The sequence below is a fragment of the Heliconius melpomene genome, chromosome 3 (genome assembly GCF_056956725.1).
Source record: "Heliconius melpomene rosina isolate 202511_hmr_F chromosome 3, ASM5695672v1, whole genome shotgun sequence".
NCBI lineage: Eukaryota > Metazoa > Arthropoda > Insecta > Lepidoptera > Nymphalidae > Heliconius > Heliconius melpomene.
Window position 1 is genome coordinate 109,167 of NC_140391.1, and position 27,716 is coordinate 136,882.

Consider the following 27,716-nt stretch of genomic DNA (forward strand, 5'->3'; position numbering starts at 1 on the left):
TTATCGCTTCATATCTATGAGCAGCAGTCAGGCAGCGTCGGATGGTTGTCCATCGCGTCTACACTCTTTATATTCTGAAATATGAACATTTCGCCGCTTTTTGTTACATTACATCTACAACTTATTATTTCGTCGTTATGAAATCGAACTTCTGATAGAAATCGAGATCGAGTTGAAATTTGGATATGATTTTGTATTTTAACATTATTTCAATTTAATTACTAAATATTGTTTTTTTTACATTTGATTATAGCTTTTATTTATATGTAATACTAATAACATTGATCTTGCGTTTATTGACAATTCGAAAAAAAAACGATATCTGAAAACCGTTTTTGATATCGATACGAAAACCATATATCGGTTTCATAACCGTTAGCGGAAAAAAACGATAACGCCCATTCTAGTACTCGTACAGAGAAATCCAGTAAAACTATAGCTGCGTGTTGAAATGTGTACGACAGATTATTGACATCTCGGCGCGGCTCGCAGATACGGAGGGTGTCGTGGTGGTGCCGAGGTGGTGCCGAGGTGGTGCTCGCGGGATGCATACAAACTCGATACACTAAATAAAGGGAACCTTCGATTTGCATTTTTATTTGAAAATCAGTTTTAATTTAAAATTCAGTAGCATTTGATAGCTCTGCATCGGTCGGAATCTAACATTTTGTTACGTAACGTTTTAAGTATTACGAAGTTGTGAGTGAGATGACGTGCTATCTGCTATCACATAGTACTTCATGAAATATATAGTATTATAGTATTTAAAATTCGGTAATTGAACGTTTCATTCCTTTATCAGCAAGCATTTATGAATAAATGGAATCTCAAGCATTACATTATACATAATGCTAAAAAAACAAGACACGTCCACTTAAAGCCTTACAGCATCACATCTCCTTTGATCTTATAACATGTCGGGCGCAATAAGAGGGCGAGTGGAGGCCGCGAAGGACGGAGGACGGAGGACGGAGGACGCCTGTAGAATACAAGCCGCCTCATTAGCCGCCAAACATTCATTGCAGTCTTAAATGCGACATTTGCCATTCTCTTCATCTGGTACTGCGGCGCGGCGGTGCTGAAGGCGGTACTGCCTTGCACCCTTGGGTTTTTATGCTAATTTTTTTAAATGAGTTTTGTAACGTGACTTCTTGTGCATTTGATGTGACTCAGTGTAGTGGTTCGTTGTAAATGCGAAGGTTGTAGGTTTGATTTCCGATTGGGGGAATTAATTAATTTTAATTTCTCACTTTGGCAAAAAGGAAAAGCGCGGTGTTAAGATCGGCACGAAAATGTAGAAGGGAGAGTCCTAACTCTATGTTTCTTCTGCTTATCTTGCTGCTTTTTTTCTTACATATATTTTTGAGGGTATAATTGTCCTCAAATATTTGTAAGCTCCTAAGCTTCATGGAGGCTTGCTGTACATGTAGTGATATTGTCCTCGCGGTGCCCGCTTGTCCTCGTACTAGTTAGTCTATTACGTATTGTCTCATCTGATTTACTTTCGGCATCTAATAATATTATCATTTTAAATACAACATTCATACATTGATAGCTAAAGTTTTAGGTAATTAAATAAAACACAAATTTTATAGCAATATTGTTATTTTTGTGTATTTATAACTTTTTTATTTGTAAACTAATTGAAATAAAATAAACACCAATAACTAATGGCAGTTTGCCGAAATAGAATAGAGAAAACTGCATTTAAACCGGTTAAGTCGTTTCTGAAAATAGCGTGAATAAGCGCACAAACAAACAGAAAAAAAAACTTTAAAACCATTGTTTTGGGTTCTAGTACATTAATAAAGGAGCCCAATGACATTTTTCTTATATATCTTCCATGTACAGACACCGATCCTATGTATTTCTGATATTTCCATTTCTACATTGGTATACATATAAAATCAAAAATGGTATAAATGAGCACGTCATCAACAGTCTCAGCAGTATAGAGCAATGGTCACAGGAGTTACTCTATTCAAAATGTTTATTATTAATAAGTCCAAGTTACACATTAATAATAACTTGCAAAATGTGTACTGCGATTTCAATACGACTATATTGATGGATATTATAAATATTTTACTTTAAATAAAAGTGAAATTATCAAAAGAAACGTACATATTTCCTTTTATTTGTACATACATACATATCTATTTGCTTAAACATATATTTAGTGGGAACGGCAACATACATACAAATCGTATGTTGACTTACAAGGAAAACCCCCATCATTCCACTGCAGGTCTCAAAGATCTTTATGGAAATATTGAACACTAGCGACCCTCTTGCGGCTTCGCCCGCTTTAACTACTGGATTATTCATGTAATGTATGTTTGCAAAGCACTTAAGATAATGTGAAAATTAATTAAACCCTAATGCAACCCGCATTTTTGTAGTTTCAATAAGGATTTTCCAATTGTTTTACACAGCAAGGAATTTTTAGTAGGTACCGTAATTTTAAATCTGTGATACTAATCTTTTCAAGTACTTATTAAAATATATTTAAATGACTATTTTTAGATAGTTAAATTACTATTTTTAAACGCAGGAAATTATAAACAATATAACTACTACAAAAAATATGAAACCAAATATATCGCGCTGAAATAATACATTCAACTCCAATTATCCAATACGTGCAAACGCATCTAACTAAATCTTCGTTGCTATAAAGGCAGGCGGGTTTTTTTTTTCGAGCTTGTGGTTAATGCTGAAGGGGGTATTCTGTCCCTGATGAAAAGTAAGCACGACGTGGCTGCCTGTGAGGAAAATTAAATAGAATGCATGGGCCGGGAATCGAACCCGGGCCGCCCGCGTGGCAGGCGAGCATTCTACCACTGAACCACCGATGCGTGTAAGGAAGGCGGACGCGGCCGACGCATGGCGAGTGGGAGCCGTTTCGCAGCAAGGATTTTTTGATATTGTAACAACTTCTAAAGTACTTATTAAAATGAAAAACAGTAAAAGACAGTTTTGGTCTACATTAAATGGCCAACGTAACTAATGTACTTATTTATATGCTGAGAGTAAGGGATAAGTGACATTTGAGTAACATACAGCTGATGTGTCAACGGCGGGATGTGTCAACAATTGAATGCGTTTTTCTGTAAAACTATTTGCAATTTCGAAATATTGTAAAAAGCAAATTTTATCTTCGTGTAACGTAAAAAATTAATAAAGTATTTTAAAGGATAAGGATTAATACCATTATAGAAAAATATCCCTCACAATAAAAAATATATTGAAATTATTATTTTTAGACAGAAATATGATCACTACACGTTATTCTTAAAAGATACGAATATGCTCTCGCGGACTTTTTTGTAGATCTTATTAAGAGGAACAATACTCCAGTACATTTTTTTCATGTAGTACTTACCATTAGAGCAGCGCATGCGAGAAAGTGTCTCAACGGGTAGGACTTTATACACATTTATCGTATTTATGTTAATTTATATAAGAATGTACAAATAATAAACTATATATAAACCTTCTACGAAAAACACCTGACTTAATGGTGAAGACCGCATCAAAATCCGTTGGGTGGTTTAGAAGAAGAAGAGTTAGAAACAACAGACAGACACGAAAAGCGACTTTGTTTTATAAGATATAATGATAATGATATGCAAACGCCACTAAGTAACTCTATTTGTATTACCAAGGCGGCTTCTACTACACATCCGTGTGATTCCTGAGCATCCGCGCGCCCAGCGCCGGGGCCCGGAACGCTGACAACACCGCGGGTGCGTCGCTGTCTGCATACATTTGCATTCGCGGATGATACGCAGGGGAGGACTCCAACTTAATTTAGGAGATTTACTGCAAACTTGGCCACCGTTAGGGCTCTTTGTTCCGGGACATAAAAGAGCATGATACACCGATTGCGAGGATTATTATTGTAGACGGTTTAAACAACTAATCTGTATTGCTACGAGTGGCAATGAAACAGTGAATTATTCGTTGGTGCTTATGAGCTTAAGGTCCTCGAGGCTGCCTCGAGAGCTCGGGAGTTGGGTAGCTTAACAGTGATAAACACTAACACGTGACTCGTCCTTCAAATTGTTTTATAATGACAGTAGAGGCCGTCGTGGCGTCTGTCTGTCTGTAATTGTGACGGATGTGTCACGTCGGTCGTGACAGTCGGAGAAACAAGTTATTGTCATTTTGTCTCTGTAGAGTCTAGCTGAGGCTTAGCTGAGGTATTAGCTAAAATTAAGTATTATTATAATTACGTTTAATGGTATAAGTAGCAACACAAGACTTAGGTATAATACGTACACAATATATAAAAGTACCTATTTGTTTTTAATATACAAAAACTAATTACATTTGTAACGAAGCATAGAATTATTTTTTTCCATTTTTTGAAATTGAGTTATATATTATTTATTTCATTTCCTGCCTAGAAATAACAAAACAATGTGTCATCTTAAGTTTCCTTTAAACAAGCACCTATGTACATGTAAGCAGTTCCAAGCTCGCTCGGTTAGTTTCCAATGAGGTATCGAAGCTATTTACGTTCTATTCCAGCAGCCGCGGACTTGTCCCTCCCCTGTCCTCAGTCGGTCCCTACCCTGTCGTCTTCTTGGAAATATGCTCATTAAGGTGGTCTCGGTTTGTAGTTTATATTTAGTGAGTCTTATGTTGCTATTTGTATTTCACTAATATAATAATAAGTAGAATGAACTAAAGTTACAATATATTTAAGTTATATTATTTATAAGGTGTAACCGAGCTTTTGTTTATTATTTTGATGTCTCCTCACTGGTAACAACACAAAGCGTGGCGGAAGTCGCCACTATACAAACAATGTCTCAAAATTGAGCGGTGCGTGTGGAACGGAAAGTCTTAGCATTAGATTCCCTCTGCCTATCCTGCTATCAATCAAATCTGCATCACTGCTTCCCTCAGAGCAACGTTTGATATCTAATGATCTACTAACTGATAAGAGACACGGAAAGAGCAGTAAGTTGTTGGTCTTCACAGGTTTACACAGTAGAGTAAAAAGAAAGTGTATTGTTAAGATACTCTGTTCTCTTTTTGGATAGTGTCATATATAAAGTAATGAATTGTCAAAGATTGTTATTAGATGGAGATCCCACCGCTTAAACCTGCAGGTAGCAGTTTTCTTAATTAAAGTTATATTAATGAATAATACATGATTAGTAGAACAGATTACACTTGGGTTGCCTAGAAGAATTCTGCCGCAATCACCTTTAATTACATTTTTTCGTAAATCATACGTTTTTTATATGAATCGCACATCATTTGAAAGAAAATCGCATAAGGAATTGGAAAATTAAGGGTTGCCAGCTCTCAGTCTGCCGCAAGTCTAGGGTTGCCAGGTCACCAAATGTTAATAACTCATGTGTTTTTTTAATGAATTATATATCAAATTAAAGCAATTTTTTTTCTGAACACTATAAAACATGGTTGCCTGGAAAATAACTGCCGCAAACAGGGGTTGCCATCGTTTGAAATATTTTATTCCGGTTCCGTATTACTATGAGAATAGACGATGAAATGCGCGGTCTGCCTTATGTTTTAAAGTAAAATATTATGTAACAGAAGGTCAATCTTAAAATCAATGTTTATTCTAATTGTTCACCTTTATATTAAGTACACGTAGAAAACTAACACTACTAACTTAACTATTTAAAGATGAAATCATCCTTATTTTTCAAGTAAACGCTGTAGCTTTGTCCCCAGAGGGAAGAAATGAAAATATTGATATTTTATTCCCTCCAGTGGGTATCGAACCTACAACCGACGCGTTTATTTTAAGCTATGTTTATGATAAAATAATAACGAGCAGATTAGACGAAAAGCAGAAGATAAAAAGTTTATTTGTAAGCAACGGAGCTAAAAGCTACGCGTTAAAAAGTGGGAAAACAAAAATAAATAAAGTTAATATTCTAAAGATCCGTTTGTGCATTCATCTGACGGCGTTTAACCGCGGCCGCCCTTCCGGTCCATTGTGCCCACCCGCTCCTAACAAGTCTTATGCATTTCTAAATGTATTTGCGTAACAAAGTCTGAATGAGGAACAAAGCAAAGTTTTCTAATTCTAATTTAATCGTTTTACTAATCTGTCTTTAAAAATACTTCACTAGTAGATATAATTATAGGAAACATTTTTTTGAAGTTCACGTTATATCTTCTATACAAAGCAGGGTAGGCAGAGGGAACCTAGCTAGGTTAAGACAGTCCGATTCGATCTCGATATTCTGTTTCTCATTGTTCCCCAATTTCCGGAGGCATTGCGAGTTAAGTGGCGGAACTCAACACCGCGCTTTGTTTTATTACCAGGAGCCTTGGAAATGAAAATATTAAATATACATTTGCTCGGGTGGACATCGAACATACAATCTGTGCCTCTGCGTCACGACTGGCCTCAATGTCATGTAGATACGAGTCGCCTTTAATGAACAGATATTTAACCTTTTTTCCTACATTATCTGTATAAGAATCTTTCTTTAATTTGTTAATAGATACAATATTTTTATTTTATACTTAAAGAGAAAAGTAATGTGATTTACATAACAAAAACTTGATATATCGTTCAGGGCCCTGGCGGCATATGTAAAACACTCGTATAGAATACGTTAAAAAGTCATAACCGTCAACAAAACAAGGATAGAGATGACCGCCATAAAATGGAATTTACTGAAAAATAATGGTAACAGTTGTTTTATTTGGTCACGGAGGCGGTGGCGGCGGTGGTGGTGGTGGTGGTCGGGTTTCTCGTAAACCCACCCTTCATTATGTATGATTGTATGATTGTTGTGGCTTGCTGTGGTTGTGTTGATAGTTAACAAAAATCCTTTTTTTCGTTTTATAATCTATATATATAAAATCGAAAGGTCACTCATCACGAAATCTCAGAAACTACAAGTGCTAGGAATCTCAAATTTTGCATAGGAGTTACTTATAGGACGTAGTCACGGAGACAGAAATTAATAATAACAGTTCACGCGGGTGAAACCGCGAGCGGGCCGCTAGTTAGATATAATTTTGAAATATACATTTTAAATTTTCGAGTGGTAGAAGAGAAGTTAAATACCTCTTTACCCCGAGTGGTAATCGAACCCACTATTGTACCCCTCCTGTCAGTGAGGCGTTGTGCCGCTGCCGACGACCTCAACTAGAGATTATTCGATGATAAATAAAAACTTGGTTCGTACGTATTGTTTTAGAATACATAAAACAAAGTGGAAGTTGATCGTTGGTCTGTTTTTTGACACAATATTATTACAAGGCCCCGGCGGAGGCGGAGGCGGTGGGGGCGGAGGCGGCCGCGTGTTATTCTATGCAAATCAGAGCGCCCTACAACTTCACAATTTGCAAAACAGATTGTTTTCAGCGAAAATTCAATTGAAATATATCGGTGAAGTTGAAAGAGACTGGGCGGTGTGTAGTCTCACTTTAAGTTATAACGAAGGAATATGTGAAATTTTGGTTACTGAACTGATGGGTGATAATATGTCTCAATACGCATAACAATTATATTTATATTTTTTATATATCCTGGCATCTTAACCCTACGTTCACAAGGCCGCGCGGCGAGGCACGCTGCCGCGCGGGTCACTTGTTCACATGACGGCGGCTTACGCGCGGCATTCTAGTGTATACATTAATCGAGAATGAACATGGAGGAGGCTATTTGCGTGTAAATTTTATACCGCAAACTAGGACGTCGTCATCGAAAGCAAAGACGGTACTGCGTTCACCTTATTTAGTGTCAAAGACTTTCTTAAGCTTGCTTGTGACTTTATATTCCACATTAAGACTACACGAAGGTCGATTTTTCAAGTACTGCTGATGTCGATTGCATCCTTCGATTTTTCTATGCTTGCGTTAAAAAGTGCTGTAAAATATTGCATTTCACTAAAAGAAAAACTGATAGTAACATTATGCCTCGTCCTCCATTTTCGTAGATCCGTGCGTCCGTCCTCCTCAAACCGCGCGGGTCAACTGAACTGGGTTCAAGATAATGCGCGCGGTACACGCCGGTATACGCGAAAACGCGCGTCGCCGCGCGGCCATGTGAACGTAGGCTTATAGTACGGGCCTACATATATGCATGAGAGAATCTAGTGTGAATGTTCTCTGTTTCCGCACTTTGTCTGCCAATTCCTCTGTAATATATTTTTATTTCAATACTTAATAGAATCGATATTTGAAAATGTTCTGTTCAATATGTATAATAAATAGGATGTTTAAATCCTGCCTATAGGGTTGATGTACTGCGGTTATCTCCTCTAAAAAGATATTATTTCGCATCGTTTAACAGCTACATATATCTCGCGCGTGCGACCCTCCCTTTGAAAGGGGGAGTAAAGTGTAGCTAAAAATTGCGTCCGCAGAAGGGGGTAAATCTTAACATCAGTCTGCCGGTGGCTGAGGGCAGGTTTCGAAGGCGATTATGTGCAATTTCGGCAAGTCCCGCGCGGAACGTGACACCCTCCCGGCGCGCGTAATGACGGCAGCTTGTTATTTGCATTTATATGACCGGAAGGAATCTTATATTTTATATCGCTAAAGCGTCCCTATATATAAAGTACCAGTTTTAACGAGCGACTTCGCTTAGGCTGTTAAATAGAACAAACTAAGGTTAACCAAACGTGGACAGCTACTGCAGGCCCGCAGGTATAGTGGGTTACAGTGAAGCTATCTATATATATAAACGGACTTGTCCTCACTGACTGAGGTAAGACGCACGCACAGCCGTAACCGCTGTGCGTAGAAACGTGAAATTTGGACAAAAGTTTACTTTCGTAATCTGGACATCCACTAAGAAGGGATTTTGAAAAATTTTAACCCTAAAGGGGTGAAATAGGGGTTCAAAGTTTGTATGGAAAAAAATTTAAATCGGCACCGATTTTTATAAAATTTGAAATTTAGATTTTTAAAAGTATTTAATTGAACACGTGTTTCATCGTTTTCTAGAATTCTCCTCCTAAGGGTGCAAATAAGGGGTTGAAAGTTTGTATAGGTTTTTTTTAAATCGTCACCAATTTTTATAAAATTTGAAATTCAGACTCTTAAATGTATATAATTTAACATATGTTTCATAGTTTTCTAGAATTCACCCCCTAAGGGTGCAAATAACGGGTTGAAAGTTTGTATGGGAAAATTCTTAAATCACCACCGATTTTTATAAAATTTGATATTTAGACCCTTAAAAATATTTCAGTGAACACATGTTTCGTGGTTTATTAGAATTCACCCCTAAATACGCAAGCGAAGCTGCGCGCGTCCGCTAGTCGTATTATACGTGACTGCAAGTCTATAGCTAAGTCAATGTATACTATATACGTATAATACTATATACTGGGAAGTGTACACACTTTAGCTTTATAATATTTATCTGCCTATATATTCTACATGTTAGATCGGAAACTAATAATTTAATTAAAACTTAATGTTAAATATATATTTTCAAACATAAATAATAAAGCTAACAACAAAGCTTCTTCAGTGAAGTGGCTAATCTTGTTAATATCAAGTTCGGAGGAAAGTGGGAGTTATCAACGCAGCGCAGAGACGTCGGAACCCGCGACCCTCGTCACGCGTCACGCGTCACGTGTCACGCGTCGCGATTAGCATTCATTTGCATTTTCTTAAACTGTTGAGACAAATCGCGTGTGCTTGGCCTCCTTCCTCCTTCCTCCTTACGGTGAACGGAGTGTTTGACACTTGGTTCCCTCTGCCTTCCCTGCTGTGTACGTGATACAGTATACGTGAAGCTAATTTATTTTATTAAAGTACAGACCTACAGACTTTGTATTTTTTTTTTGATAATTTTTAATTTTCTTTCTTCAAGTTTTCTCTATGAGACTTACCACTCCAAAACACAGCGAATCATTCAATCATCATCGACACTGTCAACTCAACATACCTGCAATTACACAAAACAACATTATTTATAAAATAGATGCGCAACGCAGCCGAGATACAACAAACGTGTGGACACCAGGTATAGGTCCTCACTTAGCGCTCGCGCCTGGAGGAACATCTTCATATTCAAACACTAATCAATTACAACAAGCAATTAGCATATACTCATACATATTAGTATATTTTCCTTATTTATTTATTTTTTATTCATATGATATGTATCCAGTAAGAAATGACCCGCAATCACGAGTCCCGAGATTTATGTCGCGGCCGGACTGACGGTCGGCGCGCTAATAACTCGCCATTACACGAACGACGCGCGCTCGATCGAGCTTAATTATAATAGCAAATTGTAGGTAATGCCTAAATTGAATGATTGACTGCGAAGTATGCGGGACGACGGAGCGGCATGTTGTAGTTGTGGCATGTTATAGGAGCTGTTATGTTGCACCAGAGGAGAGGAGAGAATGGTTACACGTAGAGTCGATCCCCACACACGTCTCAAACATTGGACGGGAAATCTCTATATATACCTAATAAAACAGTAAAAATATTTTGTCTGTACATTTAATATTTTGACTAAAATGCATAGAGGGACATTTAAAAAGAATAAGAGAAAGCAAAAATTTTTTTTTTAATTTCTTGTCCGTCTGTATGTATGATCATGCTAATCTTCGAAAGTACTGAATCGATTTTCTTCAAACTATCACCAATTGCTTTGTTTTAACTCAATTTATCATATAAAATTTGTTTCATCAAAATCGGTTCTTCAATAAAAAGAAAAACCGACTTCTAACAACGAACTAAAAAGTGATTTTATAATTATGAATTTGAAGATTTTATAATTTTGAAGTCGGTGCCAAGTAAAACAAACAGGCTTGGTACATATTGTAGTAAGGTTGTTGTAACATTAATTTGAATCCATAATCGGAACCTAAACAAACTTTCACTAAATTGTCCTTGAAGTGTATTCTTTCAAATAAAACAAGAATCATCAAAATCGGTTGGCGCGACATTGATGAGTTTGGAGTCACAAAAATTGATGAGTTTGGAGATGAGTGTCGCATTCAGAGTGCACTCTACAATAGAACGTGCACGCAGCTGGCGCGTCTCTAGCGACCCCGGTTATGCGAACTACTGGATTACAGTGTTCATAAAGTGTGTAATTAGCGTGAACTGAAAGAGGTAAATGTGAAATAGTTATTGGGGCCATTTCTTATACTTGCGTTGATCCTAGCCCCGTGCTCTACATTCCACTTCTCATATTAGTAATATTGTAAAATATTTATTTAATACAAATGTTACAGCTTTTAATATTCTATATTATTTTGCTAACATAATCAATGATTTACCACTAGATCTAGAATAAAAATAAATAGGCAAATTGTCAATTCTTCATGAAATAAACATATTAGTTAAGGAGTCCACAAATAGATGCGGCTACAATCAGAGAAATAGTAAACTACAATTCCATTATCTTTATACTTTATTTTATCCCGTAAAAGCAGTTCGCAGGAGTCAAAGGAGAAATGAACTGCGTTATGGCTTATAATGAAGCCGATATTAAACAAGTTTTATTCTGTTTAAGGAGATAACCGCCGCTCGGTACACTTCATCATCGCGCTCGTGTTGTCTGTTTGTACGTCTGCACGAGAGCGTCGTCACTGTACTCTACTCCTTATGGAATACGACATCAAACGTCACCTTTTGTTTTGGATATTCAGAAATATAATATTTTAGAATTTGTACTTCAACGATACATATAATTACTTTTATGAAAAATCACATGGAACTCGATTTTCTTTTTAATTTCTTTTTATATTTGTTTTTGGTCAAGCTAGTATTTCAGAAGTTAATGTTATAAGTTATTATTAAAATTAATATTAGCAATGAGACTAAAAAAAGGATTGAAAAAATATGTAATGTAGGAAAGCAAAGTACGAAAGTGTTTTTTGTAATTGTAGTCAAACATATGACGCGTGTAACAATTAGGAGGGAATTGTTCGTGTAAATATAATATTAATTCTAGTAGCGCTTCAGCAATAGCGTCTATAAACGAGTCCAGAATTTATGAGTATTGTCCAAAACGAACTTCCGTCTCTCATTACTATCAGTTATTTTAGTGTTGGCTCACTGTGAATGCATTTATCTATATAAGTACGGAAATTCATAACTTTTACGGAAGGCGGTTAAATATGTATTTATTTAACCGACTTAAAATGATCTTACCAGTATGTTATATGTATATACTAGTAACTGGATTACAGATATTTGCTTTAATTTATTCAGGTTTCCAAATATGTATGCTGAATTTCGTGTATATGTGTTATAATAAAACTAAGAGAAGAGTCAAACCTTTGAGATAGGGGTCCACTACATTCCCCTTTTGTTTAGGGGCGAGTCGCGCATGTTTGAGGAGTTAACAAAATTTAGGTAGAGTCGGGAAAAATTATAGGTATAAACTTATAGATAAACTATGCTAAAGTTTTAAAACATATTTGTTATTTATTTATACAATTATACAATAACAAAATATCGATAGTTACAAGTAACAACAAAGTACATAGCGACTTTTATTCGACACAATTTCATATAATTAAAGCTTTTGGTATCATCTTGTTTTTCTACGAGGCCTAATTAAGTAATTTATAAATAAAAATCACTTTGACTAAAATAAAAATAAATGAATGACATTTGTATATGATATGTCTCTGTATTGCCTTAGAATATAAAACCACAAAATTAAAGAGGGACATTAAATGTTGAGGCCGACTCAAGTAGCTCTTAAAATGTGTTATTGCTTTGAAACGTTATTTTGAAACACTCGTACTTTATCGCTTAAAATAGTATTTGCCTAAGACTTGTCTACGACAAATGACGCATTCTAAGCGCAGGAGGTCTCGGGAGTCTAGCTCTGTCCGCAGGCACAGTGGGTTCTACCGAAATCATTAGCGTGATATCATTTTGCATTTCCTCTATAAATGGATTATTTAACTTTTTAAAAAAATGGGTATTCGTAATGAGTATTGCGTTCATTCAAATAAAGTGTTTTCTTGTTTTTTGCCGAATATTATTGTAGATACTACACTTCCAGGCTCGTGGTCAAGTCACTTAATACTTATATTGTCAGTATTAATATACTATATATTATTTCACTGAAGTAACCTTATTAAATTCCTTTTGAACTTAAGCAAAATAATTCTATTTTTTTTTACATTTAATTATTGTTTTGTAAAAATTTAACTGTTTGTAAATTTTGATTAGGTTTTAACTCAATAGACACTATTGAATATCATTAGAAATATCCAAATATATTGACATTTTATAACTATATAATTTTAGTAATTTGATTTACAATTGTAGCCAACGAGAGACGAATGTGCCTTTGGAGTATTTGTTCAAACTTAATGCAATAGCTTTATTTTAATACACTTTTATATAAGGCTATCATAAGTTTATCATAGTTTATATGGCAAGTTGGTAAGTGGAATTAACTAAGCGTACAACCCGCTCGTACAACGCACGCTGGTACCTCTTCCCTCGCAACAAGGCTATCTCTCGAGTTATTGTTGTGGCGCGGCTTATATTGTGCTCCAGAGTACTGTTGGAGTATACCACTTAAATCCAGCACGGATCTTCCACCCCTATTCCTCAGTGAGAAGGCTTGTTTTTGTGTGAATGAATGTGGAAAGATAATCCAGTGGGACATTGTACTGGCATCTCGAGTAACTGACTGCAGTTTTATGGAGACAAATGCTAGGAACGAAACCTTCCTCGCTTCTTGGCGCTGACTCATACAATTACTTACACGTGTCCTGTATACCTAATGTTACTCATACATATCGTGTAAGTGGCGTGAACTATGTACATATAACATGAATGAGGATCAAATCTAACAAATTGTCGTTTTCAGACATTAATATATAATTATCTATTGGTGAAATAACTTAATCCGTGTTTTTAAAATAACGCCGCTCACTGTTGCTCTCCAAGAGGAGTCACGCCTACACTAGGAATTATCCGGCTTCCGTTTACACGCTCGCCACATCGACGCTACCTTTGAAATAGGACGAGACACAGTACTGTATCGTACACGGCGAGTGGACAAACACGTTACGGAGACGTGGAGCCTGGCATCCCACATATAGCAGGGTAAGAAGAAGGAATCTAGTGTCAAGGCATTCACTTCCTAATTTTGGAGATAGTGAGTGTTGATTGGCGGAAATGAACGCTGCCTTTTGTATTGCTACCAGGGCAACGCCGATGAAAGAAGACAAAGGGCGGCGTTAGAGTTCACTGACCACAGAGTACCTAGGTGTAACACTAACTTGTTTCTATTTACAATATTATTAAACCCCGTTCATTATTCCGCGTATAATGTTGTAGACGGTGGCGTGTCGACCGACTCATATATTTGAAGCTTTCGCTATTTAAATTATTACCTCGAGACAAGGAGCCTGTCGACGGTATACTAGTTATATCAGTAGCGCGCAGGGCAGTGGAGGGGAGGCGGTGTCGCTTGGTTCTTCTGGTCTAGTCATTGAACATTAAGATAAATACCAAACAACAAAGTGGGCAGAGATCCTCCTAATATCGAGGCATTGTGTGACCGACTCAGATTATATCAAAAATAGTTTTTACCAATTTTTTTAAAACTATATTTTGAATGAAATTCTCTTTAATGTTTGAAACAAGACAAGTGCTTCAGCTTAGGAAAATTTAAATTTTTGATATATATACCTAAGTTTATTTGTAATTTCCGCTTATACAGCGTACCCCTCGCGCCCTAAGGAATGCCAAGTAATAGGGATAAACAAAGAAGCAAATCCGCACGCGGGGGAGAAGTATATTAAATTCCTCGCGGACAACAATTTACCCATTAGACGGCCGGAGGCGACTCTCCAGATAAGTCACGGAGATCATTTTCCGTCTTCTTAATGTTAGCTACTTTAAAAAATAGTTTTAATATACAAGCTTGTGTTTCTAGTTGCTAATTGTTGCATAAACCATACTTACATAACAGATTTAACTCATAACAGTTGTAAGTCAAAATTCATCGCATTTTTCGCATTTAACTAATTATTCCGTTTACTAAATAACCACCACCAGCGGCTAACACTACACTTAAATATATATAATTTCTTTGCAAATATACACAATTGAGCCGTCTCCGCTGATATCTCTCTTTGCACGCGACAGCAAACACAGAGACGATGTACGGTAAATAACTTAGCCGGTTACCTCCTGTTCTTCATATGAACTAAATACTGACCTGACTGACAGAGTTTAACGAAACGAAGCTAATTAATGAAACGGTTATTATAGGTTAAACATGGGTTAACCAGGAGTTAACCAAACACAATATCTAACCGGAAAGACTACTAAACACTTGAACCTACTTCCATAACCCATTATTTTTAGAAAATCAATAGAATCATTTCACATAAAAATAAATATATAACAAAACAACAAAAGTTCAAAACAAAATTAAAAACTCACTCTGGTAGTGTATAAAAGAATAATATATTAGTGAGAAATGAAGACGCCGGAGTTAAAAACTGGCAACTCTAAGTAAGTGGCCATTATGAGGGGGCTCCCGGGAGCTGCTTTGTCCGCGACTTGTGTTGAATTAACTATGGACGGACGTTGATAACTTTTTAATATGTTCTTAGTATTTTTGTATTGTATTTGTAAAATAGCATTACTTTTTTTAACTTAGTAGGGTAGGCAGAAGATAGCGGGAGCGTTGTCACAACCGATACATAAGATTGAAAACAATGAAATTGAGTACAAAATTATTTACAATGTTTATTTAGTTTATTTGTAGGCAAACTTATGCCTTGCGTTCATTCAAATGACCATAACTTTTTTTAATGAACCGATTTTGATGCAACATACTTTAGATGTTAAGCTGGGTTAAAACAAAGAAATTGGTGAAAGTTTTACGTAAATCGGTCAGTACTTTCAGAGATTAGCGTGATCATACAAAGACACACAAAGTGACAGATAAGAAATTAAAAAAAATATTTTTGCTTTCTATTATTCTTTTTAAGTGCCCCTCTATCTATTTCAGTCAAAAATACTAAATGTACAGACAAAATATTTTTTTTACTGTTTTATTATATATAGAGACTAGCGGACGCGCGCAGCTTCGCTTGCTTATGTAGGGGTGATTTCTAATAAACCATGAAACACGTGTTCAATGAAGTATTTTTAAGAGTCTCAATTTCAAATTTTATAAAAATCTGTGGCGATTTAAAGATTTTTCCATAGAAACTTTCAACCCCATATTTGCACCATTAAGGGGAGAATTCTAGAAAAGCATGAAACATGTGTTCAATTAAATATTTTTAAGAGTCTAAGTTTAGAATTTTATAAAAATCGGTGGCCATTTAAAGATTTTTTCATACAAACTTTCAACCCCTTATTTGCACCCTTACGGGGAGGTTTCTAGAAAAGGATGAAACACGTGTTCAATTAAATACTTTTAAAAATCTAAATTTCAAATTTTATAAAAATCCGTGCCGATTTAATTTTTTTTCCATACAAACTTTGAACCCCTATTTCACCCCTTTAGGGTAAAAATTTTTCAAAATCCCTTCTTAGTGGACGTCCAGATTACGAAAGTAAACATTTGTCCAAATTTGACGTTTTTACCATCAGCTGAGGTAAGCCTCAGTCAGTGAGGCAAGTCCTTTTATATATATAGATAATGTGCTTAAACACAATGGAACCAAATAAACACCAAGTGTATTATAAGACAATAACGCAGCCGAGTACAAAAGACAGTCGAGCTCTTACAATAGATTAAATACGTGCGCACCCTCACAATTGATTACATTATCATCCCTCAATCACCTGGAGGGAAGTTTGCAACTTGCCACAGAACAGGTAGAGCAGCGAGCGAACATGACGTACCAACACAGACTTACAGATTACTTAAACTACTTTTATTAACAGATACATATCTCCGGTGCGTCCGCACGCTGCGTTGAAGTTGAACACTCAATTCCATTGCCTCCAGAATTTTGTGAAAAGTTGAGATCAGAAGTGTCTTAGTGGGGAACGGAATGTCTTAACACTAGGTTCCCAGGTTCCCTCTGCCTCCTCTGCCAAATGCAGTATACGGCGTAAGCCGAAACAATATATATTTTCACAATCCGTATTAATATATTCGCTTACAGGTATAACGAAACAAAGCCGATAAAATTGCTTCTAATGACACAAATCAAATATTTGTTTCATTAGAATAATAAAACGTGATTTATTGGTGGCAGACAATAACGACATAACGATAACGGAATAACGGCGCGGCGGCGTAACGGCAGTAATCGCCCGGAAAATATGGGAATGTGTAAAAACGTCGGTTACCTTTGTTCCGGCGTTTAATTAAACGACGCCGGATAAAAATGCCTGCAACGACTCGAATAAGCGCTAAAGAGATTACACTGACAAGTGGTCACTCGATGGCGACGAATACAACGGGAGAGTTGTGGTGGAACGTGTACCTATATACATATATAGGTATACCGGGACGGACCGTATTTTAGGGTTTAATGCCCGTAGATACATACAGTGTTATTAATTATTTTAATTATAGTTTTAAAACGCTTATTAAAATTCTGAAGGAAATTGTAATATATCATCATGACATCAGCTTTCCTACTTCCTCCATCAAAGGCCCTCGCAGCGATCGGTCCTACGTTCCTCGGATCCAGTGACAAAGAGATTACAATCAATGTAATCAAATATTAAGATAATAATTAAATAAATTTTAAGTAATAATTAAATAAATTTTTTTCTGTCATTAGTAGGTCCAATAGTATTGGAAAAATCATCAATCAACAGGCGTTTCAAAGCTATAAAAAGTGAAATATACACAAATGAGAGCGAACTAATCCTACAGTCGACAAGCGAACGACGTCGCTGCGAGGCCGACCGACCCTCCCGCGCCCCTCCCACTCTAAATTAAATTAGTTTCAATACACAAGAAAGTAACTCCTTTTGTTTGGTTGATCTGCCTCTCCCGCACCCCCTTCTCCGCACTACGTCGCTGTTTCCTTTGGCAGGACCTACGCGTAGGCCTTTGTGGCGCAGTGGGACATCGTTTGAATGTAAGCAAAACCCTTAAAGTGTCTATATCACGTGGAAAGCAGAGAAATGAGCGTATTGACACTAGGTTTACTGATTATTCCTTGAATGTTGCTGTACGGGAGAAGCGTGAAACTCACAAACTCTACATTGTTATTTAATACATTTCTACAATCTTTGGTGGTTACTCGGAAATAGTAAAATGTACGGCGTCGTTACGAGACATTGTAGTCTGAGATGGTAATATGATTTAATTACGCTTACAATGTTGGAGAGATCAGAGCTGAGCTGAAACACGTCAATAAAAATTACATTACGGTGATGTCTTCATAAGATTTTATAGAAAGCGATGACTTTTGCTACTGAATTCGGTATTTAAAATTAAAGCAAATTAGGTTAACGCTGTATCCCGCATACATTAGAGGTAAGCAATGGGAACCTAGCCCCACCACCTAGCTCCTCACTTTCCGCCGAATTCCGGAGGCATTGCGTAGTGAGTGCCTCAACGCCGCGCTCTTGCCTCGACACCAGAACCAAGAAATTAAAATATTAAATATTTTATTTCCTCGAATGGTAATCGAACCCACAACCTGTCGCGTTTACAGTCACACGCTTGAGCCACTGCGCCACGACCGCCAATAAACTGTCGTAAATAACTATTCAGATAAATAATCATACAAATACGTTGTAATAACAATCGTCTTTATCAAATAACGCCCGAAATGTAGACAGAGTCGCGTGTGAAGACGCTATAAAATATCGAAAAGTATATTTAGAAATCAATAACATCTCATTATAAGCTATATATATTCATCGAATCTCATTCAAATCAGATAAGGTATAATATGCTCGCTTCGCTTTGGTGGCGAAGAGAGTCAACCCACATATTACAAGTTTCGACATAAGGTCAACAAAGTGAAACGTTCAAAACAAGTCCTCTCCTCCGTGTACAGACACCTCCAGGACGCTGGCCTGCGTCTCTCCGAGTGAGGACAACCACAACGTTCCCGTCGATAGATAAATGTACAATATTGCTTCATTTGAGAAAGCTATTAAGATTGTAATCGACGCTGCGTGTCTCTAATGCGCGTGTGTGATCGCTCCTTAATAGATAGAGCCGCCCACACGCTCGCCCCCCGACGTCCACTACAGCGTACACTGTAGACGCATGTGGTGGTGGTGGGTTCAATATTCAACTCAAGGGGAACTCTTATAATGATTTATTTTTATTTCTTTGTTCAGCTCAAGTAGACGAGGCGCGAAGTTGAGGTTCGCCACTTAACTTATGTCTCACTATGGAGAATCGGAGTGTCTTAACACTTGGTTCCCAGTGCAAACCTTATTATACGAAAAAAAAAAGGATTTTTAATATTACCTATGGACCTCATCATAGCGCACTTGCTTCAAATTTAAATAATCTTTGAATTTATAGGTATATGTGAAACTAAAAAGCTTTTTTAAAAATCAGTTAAAAATACATGTAGTCTCTCAAACTGCCACTCAACACGCAATGCCTCAAGAGTTCAGCGGAAATTGAGGAACGGAGTATCTTAATACTAGGTTCCCAGATTACCTCGGCATACTCTGATATATGGCGTGAATGTAAAAAATATATAATTAAACAAAAAGGAACTGCTACTATATATATCAAATTGTACAAGTAACATAATGTACGAGTAAGAAATCTCCTACCGGGACCGGAGACCTGAGACACGCCAGAGATAACGTATGAGCTGCTTATCAAATTATATAAACAGTATTGTAGCTATTATAAGAAACTATTAGAAATATTAAATAAAGTGGGAAAGGTAATGAATTAAAACAAGGCTTCAAATAATTATTAAGCAACCAAAGGGAATTATCTAGCAGTCTAATAATAATATCCGGTTCTAGAGAATGCATCGGGGAGAGTGACGTTAGCGATCCTTTTCTTTCGGTCGCCGTTGACAGCCCATAAAGGTGCCAGCCAGTAATTAGAGTCGTCCTTATATAACCTCTATGGTCTAAATTAGGATATAATAAGTAAGGTAAGGCGCAGAGTGGGACCGGTTGTAATGACGCATACTTAGATCATGTCCTCATAGATGTACCATTTAAAATCTAAATGTAGATTGAGAGTATCTTTAGGTTTTTAATTCCTAACTGTTCTCTGTTCTTAGTATCTATAGTAGTCTCTGTTCTTAGTATCTATAGCATTAAATATATTAAAAACAAAATCGAAAGCTGTCGACTATTCCCGGTGCTGTGCTGTCTCCCGCATGTAGCAGAGTAGAAAGGCACCTAGTGTCGTGACACTTTGTTCTCGCAGCAAGTGGGAATCGAACCCACAACCGTCGCATTTACAGTCGCGCAGGTATATAGGAGTAGCGTTACAACGGCCATTGCTCGCGATGTCTATATACGTAAGTAAATGATAGTTTACCTCCCGTTATATGACTGGTATGCATTAATCCGTCAGGTGAGCTGTGTGGTCCGCGCCGCGCTGACTCCGGCTGACACCGAATTAAATATGAAACGGGAGTAATTTAGCTCAAGAAGGCTGTATCTTATAATTATTGTATTTATATAAAATAATGTAATGTAAAATATAAAATAATATAATGTATTTTATATTGTTTATATTTAAAAGGTCACGTGGAGAGAACCTAGTGATAAATCACTCCGTTCTCTAACTTAATCGAAAAAACATTTAATATTTAGTTCATATTATAATTTTCAAACCTCAGATAAGTCAATAAGACTCCTATTAGGGGTCGCATCGCAGATAGTCCATCATTCGCGGTTAGACTAACTCTAAGTCTTCAGAGAAGCTGCAGTTAGTATAGTTACTGTATGTAATTAAACTGTATCGCCACATGTGTTATTGTTTGTTTTATATAAATATATATATTTTTTAATATAACTGTTTACTAAATTCACACGTACACAATATGAATATGAACGAGATTTTGATCTTACAAATATAAGTACATAGTGGTTCTAGCCAAAGAATGCAGCACACATGCATCTGAAGGCACCATCAGCAGTTACGAGGATATACAACTGACAGACAGACACCACCTGAGAGACTTATAGCTGATGCATCTGATATCTCATATCAGCGAGTGACGCCTCGTGCCGGTAGAGTGACTGATAACACAAGTAAGTAGGACAGGATTATTTAAATATTTCTCGTATTGGGAGCGCGGTACAAATGTGTAACACTGAGGGCCTGCCCGCGGGAAACTTGTCAGTTTTGTTTTCAAAATGGGTCAGAGAGGAATCGTTGTATTGTGAACTGCAAACATAACAGAAGAAATAGTCAATGCAAATTTTGTATTTTATCTGAAGTGGCCTGGTAATTACAACAAGGATAGCTACAGAATATGTATAAATGGATAGCTGCTGCAAAAAAGGAAGAAGTAAGCGCTATGGGAAATTTTTTAAGTTACAATATTAATAAAATCATTATATTCGCGCATGCATTTCTTAGCATATTAATTAATTATTGTTTTAGAGTAGATGGATAGCAATGGTATTTAGAACCCGAAGAAAAAAATTTGCAGTGAACACTTCCTAGGGAGTAGAAAAATCAGAAAAACAAGCAAGTCAAATTCAAATTCGTACTATTCTTTATTGAAATAGACTATTATAAGCACTTTTGAATCGTCGAATAAATATATAAACAAAAATATACATCAATACAAGAGTCATTGTTGTTAATAACATCCATTTTCGTGACACTGTTTTAAGAGACCGTCTATAAATATACTATTTTGTTTTTTTTCATACATTTTCTATTTACTTTGTAAAAATGATAAGCAACTATCATTCACTATTTGACATAAGGATATAGTTGTGTTCGCGAGATGGCGATACTTCTGTGTTCATTTCTAATACTAAATTATTAAAAGTGAACAGTGCATTTTATCTTGATTGGTTTTTTATGATTTATAATTTAATAATTTGCTTGTATAACAATAAAAAAATAAACACACACTTACATAATATAAGCACCTATAGTAACTAAAGTACCTACAGTTCAGTACTACAGATCTAAGCGAACAATAAACTTTAGCAGAACAACAGGTTTGATTAAATCGACGGTGAGACAGCTTTACGATATATTTCCTTCATTCTCATAGAGTTGCCTCACAGTCGTGAATTGTAACGTCGAGGCTGGTCTCGACTAGCACGACAGTAGCGACACCTTACATAAGCTACAACTGTATGAGACAGCTCTATAAAATAATGACAGTGTAGGTAAATGTAGAAATATTTCATTGTATTTCTTAGTCTACATACGAGTATAATGTGTTTACATTTTTTTTAATAAAAAAAATAATAAAAAGACGAGATTTTTTTTGGAAATCGTATACAAAATTGAACGTAGCAGTGCATTCTAGCCCACGCTTATCAAAAACTGTTCAACCGCTCTGACCACTACCTATGCTACACGTTCTCATCAGCTACGGTTTGAAAAGAAAAAGAATCTTAAATGAAATATCTTTTTCATATGATAAAAATAAAAAAAATGTCATATTCGTTATTTATTTCATAATTTCTTTTTTTAGCTATAATAATTATAGCTAAACTATTTTAACATGATCCCTGGTGGGGATCGAACCAACGCGCTATCCTCTGCGCCACAGGCACGGTGTAGAAGCTTTTTCAATTATAATATCATATTAAACATAAAAATGCTATAAACGTAGTTGTAACGACTTATCTAACACGTATAGTTCCTTCTATAATAAAAATGATATAATAAGAAATTAAATTGTCCCCATATTACAAAGATTGTAAATTATTATAGAACTATGTATTACATATCCAGTTTAAACAAAGCCTCACGCTTTAACTCGAATAGTAAGCGGAATTAGTGTTGAGACACTCCGTGGAACTGAACGCCGTGCTTTGTTTACTAGTCAGGCGCAGAGCCACTGCTTCACGACGGTTGTGTGGAGTTCGATAACTGCTTGCGACATAATCCTTTTATCTTTGCGACGCGCCGCGCCGGACGGTACTTGCCATTGTATTCGCTATTATAATAGGATTAAGCACGTTTTTATTATTATAGGACGGAAAGGATAAGAACGGATAAGGAGAGAAGCTACTAATTTTCATTTATAATTTATGCTTATTACTCTTATGGTGTTTATTATTATTATTTTTTTAATAACTTCAATAAAGAAAAATGTTATACATTTTTTATCTTCATTTTTGATGCCGTAACTAACAGGTAGGGCAGAGGGACTCTCTCCACTCCGCTCTATTAGGACCCTTCTGTTCACCACTTTCCGCCGGATTCCGGAGGCATTGCGTGCTGTGGTGGGACTAAACGCCGCGTAGAGTGGGTAGCGAGTATGACATTTAGCAATAATTAAAAACAAGAAAGTATATTTATTTAAAACATTCCTCGCCTCGTAGCATTAGTCGTCCGTGGCGCAGGGGCGCAAGACCGCCACTGTAAGCGCGGCGGTTGCGGATTCCCACTCGGGGAATGAAATATTTAATATTTTCATTTGTTTTTTGCCTTGAGTTCCGCCACTCAACAGGCAGCGCCTCAAGAATTCGGCGGAAAGTGATGAACCGAAGTGTCTTAATGGGAACGGCGTGTCTTAACACTAGGTTCCCAGGTTCCTTCTGCCTACCATGCTATGTGCGAGATACAGCTTGAAGCTCATTAACCTATAGCCTATAGCAACATATTCTACATGTAAATGTACGTATATAGAAACCACAACGCCTGATTACGCGTCTCTCGTGCCTAACATATTTGACATAGACGCTCCCCGCTCGCCGCGCCCCGCGCCCCGCGCCCTCTCCCATCGCCTCCTATATACTATACTGAGTACATAGCACTTGTAAACAATGTGAGCTAATCATATTCATAACTCAAAGTCAAAAGTCACATCCTGTATTTTTTGAGCGTCAGATAACTTACCACAAAAACTACAGCAGAAAGCTTTAATTTCAGTCGTTTCATAATTTTTATGAATAGGTCTATACGGTATATCTACTAATATTATATAAATTATAAGCAAAAAATCATTTTTAGAAAAAGCTTTTATTTAAACGCCCTAAAAAGGAAAAAATAAAATTTGTCTTTTAAATTTTAACTATCAACTCATAACCTCATTGTACACAATTTATATGATTATAAAAGCTAGGTTGTGTTTTACCACTAGGTACCTTCTGCCTACGCCACTATGCGGAATAATGAATGGAACTGATTATTATTAGAAAATTTAGAAATCTTCATAAAATCAAAACAAATCTTAAGATTAAATTGAACAAATCAAATTAAGCCTTAGTATATAACATTTTATCAATAAAAAAGTAAAGTTTTAAATAAAATATTAATTAGATAAGTGGTATTGTTCGCTTTACAGCGCTATGATACGTTAAGTACCTCCTAATCCCGCAGCGACAGCGACCTCTACACTAAGCCCAATGTTAATTTTAGTTAGGTACCTACTTAAATATATACGTTAATTATACTTGTACTTATTCACGATAATTATAAGTGCGGCGCTGAGTTCCGCTACTTAATCACATTAACATCTGGATTGCACGCACTTGTCACGTTCCGCTTGGACAGAGAGTCGGTCCAACGGTCGAGACGCAACAGCAAGTCACGTAATATTGTCGTCTGTAAAACGACAAGCAAATAAACATAAAAAAATGAATTATCAAGTACCAACATAAAGTATGCAAGGTTCAACAGAACAGTAGATGAGAACCTGACAAATTGGATGTCGCTGTAATCCACGACTGGTCGGCGTGCGCACCGCGCGGTCACGTCACCGCGCCGAGATTACAGGACCGCAGGGTTTTTGCTCATTTAGCGCTGACCTATACGTGATTGGCTCTAAAATGTACCATTGGTAAAAATATTATTATTTGCAGTTACTTCTTTCTTCACTTCCTCGCAACTGTCGAGGCCTCGAATGTCACGTGGCGTTTTTAATTCCTCCAAGCGGGAATCGAATAAACAACCACCACGTCCACTGTCAGAAACCTATTACTGCAACTGTACTACGTCTGCAAACCCAAAAATTCAACATAAAAAAATGCCATAAATATTTTAAACAACGTTTATCAAGTTAATTCCAAAATTTCGCTTACTAAAATCCAATCGTTACTTTATACAAAACTAGATGTCACAGTCACGGGCACGAGGGGGCACGAGGGGGCACGAGAGGGCACAGTGTAGTACCGGGTCCCGGGCACATGTCACGAGAGACAGATCGGCAAATTGGAGCGTTCCTAATCTCGCCTCGCATTTTAGCGAACAGACAGATCAGCCTGTGACAGCGTCCGAGCGACAGGTCCGAGCTCTGCACTCATTGTGGTGAAATTGTATTGGAGATCTTTGTTAAGTTTTGTGTTTCTATTTGAACCTGCTAATATTAGGAACTACTAACTAATGCTAATACTAGCTAACTTGATGTAACCCATTGTACCTGCAAGGAGAGTCACTCCGACCACATAGAATGGCTTATGTGCTATTCACAGCTCTCAGCGATTTCCACTTGTCCACGGGAGCGAAGCCGAAGTTGAAGCTAGCAATTTAAAAATATAAAAGGAAGTTATGAAAGGAGACCGTTAATTTAACTCTTCTAGTATAAGTGGATATTTTATTCTTTTAGAGTTTTAATTAATTATATTACTTGCAAAGTTCTTGTATTATACTCGTACATAAGCTGAAGAAACAATAAGAAATCGTCAAAGATTTCGATCATACTATGTACATCGAGGTACTACTTACTAACACTAATAATGTGAAAACTTATCTGTGCCACTTTTACGTAAAAACTACTGAAAGAATTAAGAATGTCAATTATTCATTATCAAAATAAAAACAAAGTAGAGTGTTCCCCTCATCAATAAGTTCGTACCATTCCATGCACTAGTACTGTCGCAGTGCGTTCACTTGATCTCTATAATATCCTGATGAAACAAGAGGGATTATAATGTAAATATATGCAAATACGAGGCGAGGGCGCCTACTGGCGGGTGGCGGGGAGCGGGGAGCGGTTTAAGACTTAGTCTGAAGTACGGATTTAGGCGCACACTTGCTCTTATAATATCTCTATATATAATAAATCAGTAAAAATATTCTGTCTGTACATTTAGTATTTTTGACTGAAATGGATAGGGAGATACTTAAAAACGATAATAGAAAGCAAAAATATATATTTTGAATTCCTTGTCTGTCTGTATGTCATCATCATCATCATGTATTATAATAACCGATTTCCTTGAAACGTTCACCAATTGCTTTGTTTTAACCCAACTTAACATTTGAACTTTGTTTTGTCAAAATCAATCATGTTTGTAATTAATCTGTATTTTTAACCGACTAAAAACAAGGAGGAGGAGGAGGAGGTTCTCAAGTAATTATTTTCGATTCGATATTCATTTATTTGATTAATGATTTTGGATTCGATTTCGATATTGGATTATTCGATTCGATTTGGGTATTTTCTGTACTTGACTTCAAAATTATAAAATCTTTGTAAAGTTATTTTTTACTCTTTAGTTCGTTGTTAGAAGTCGGTTTTTCTTTTTGTTAAAAATTAATTTATTTAACATCTGAATAAAAAATATATTACATTCATATTCATTGAGCGATGTCTTTACGTTGCTTCTGTCTGCCCTGCCATACGTTGCCATACGGCGTGAAGTTGCAAACAAAAATAATGTCCTTTTTAAAACCCAACGTCTGGTCACTAAAACGCACGCTGAGCTAGAAAAATGCTCGCATGGGACAGATAACAGCGGCTTACGTCGCGGGAGCGTGAGGCTTTATGCTAAATTGTGGGGACATGACTTGTTTCTTAAATTCCACACCACTACAGCTCGGGGTGGGGGGGGGACACACTTTATGATGAGCTCCCGAACGATACGAATAATAAAAATGAAAAATGCGTCGGCAGCGTTCGCTTTTCATATGTTAGGTTTTGTTTATTTATCTGTCTAGGCCATTTCTTTTTAAGTTTTAAATTATATTTGTTTTAGATTCGAGCATTACCTGCTGAGGGAACCTAGAGCAAAAACATTCCGTTCTCCAATTACTAAGATACTGTGTGATAAGCAGCGGATATCAACGCCGCAATAAAAATTTGCCCGGTAATGACATCCGAACCCACAAACATCACTTCAACTTTCTAATTTAATTGTAATAACAATAAATCACTTGAAATTAGTTTATGTTTCACTTTATTATCATTAAAATACATTTATATTTTTTATATTTCAAACGCAACAATATATTATTGTTTACCTAAGCTGCCAGCGTTGCCGGCGTTACCGGCGTACTCGTACAGGGATTACGAAAGTGATTTGGCAAAACGAATTAAGATCATATCACGAGGCATTGTGCGCGCGCTGAGGTTACAAGCAATGGAACAATTGAAGTTCTCAGTAGTACCTACACGTAGCATTCATTTCTCGGAAGAATAGAGAATTATTCCACTTATACACAATCTCGATATTTATACAACCCTAAGGGGGGTAGGTAAACAGAACCTAGTGTGAAGACACTCCATCCTTAATATTCAACAAAAATAGATGATATTGGATATCGATTGAAATTAAACATTTTCCCAGCTGAAATTGAACCCCCTAACCATCACGCACAATTAGACACGTTTCAACTTCGCTGTCAAAATACAATACAAAATAAATACATTAGGTATTATAATATTAAATTACATTTTGAGCTTCACGCA

General features: G+C 36.5%; 1 protein-coding gene across 26 annotated transcripts in view; it reads right to left on the reverse strand.

Moving 5' to 3' along the window:
- The window catches only part of LOC146539746 (uncharacterized), a 313,384-nt gene that overhangs the window by 46,712 nt on the left and 238,956 nt on the right, over positions 1 to 27,716 (reverse strand). The window lies entirely within an intron of this gene.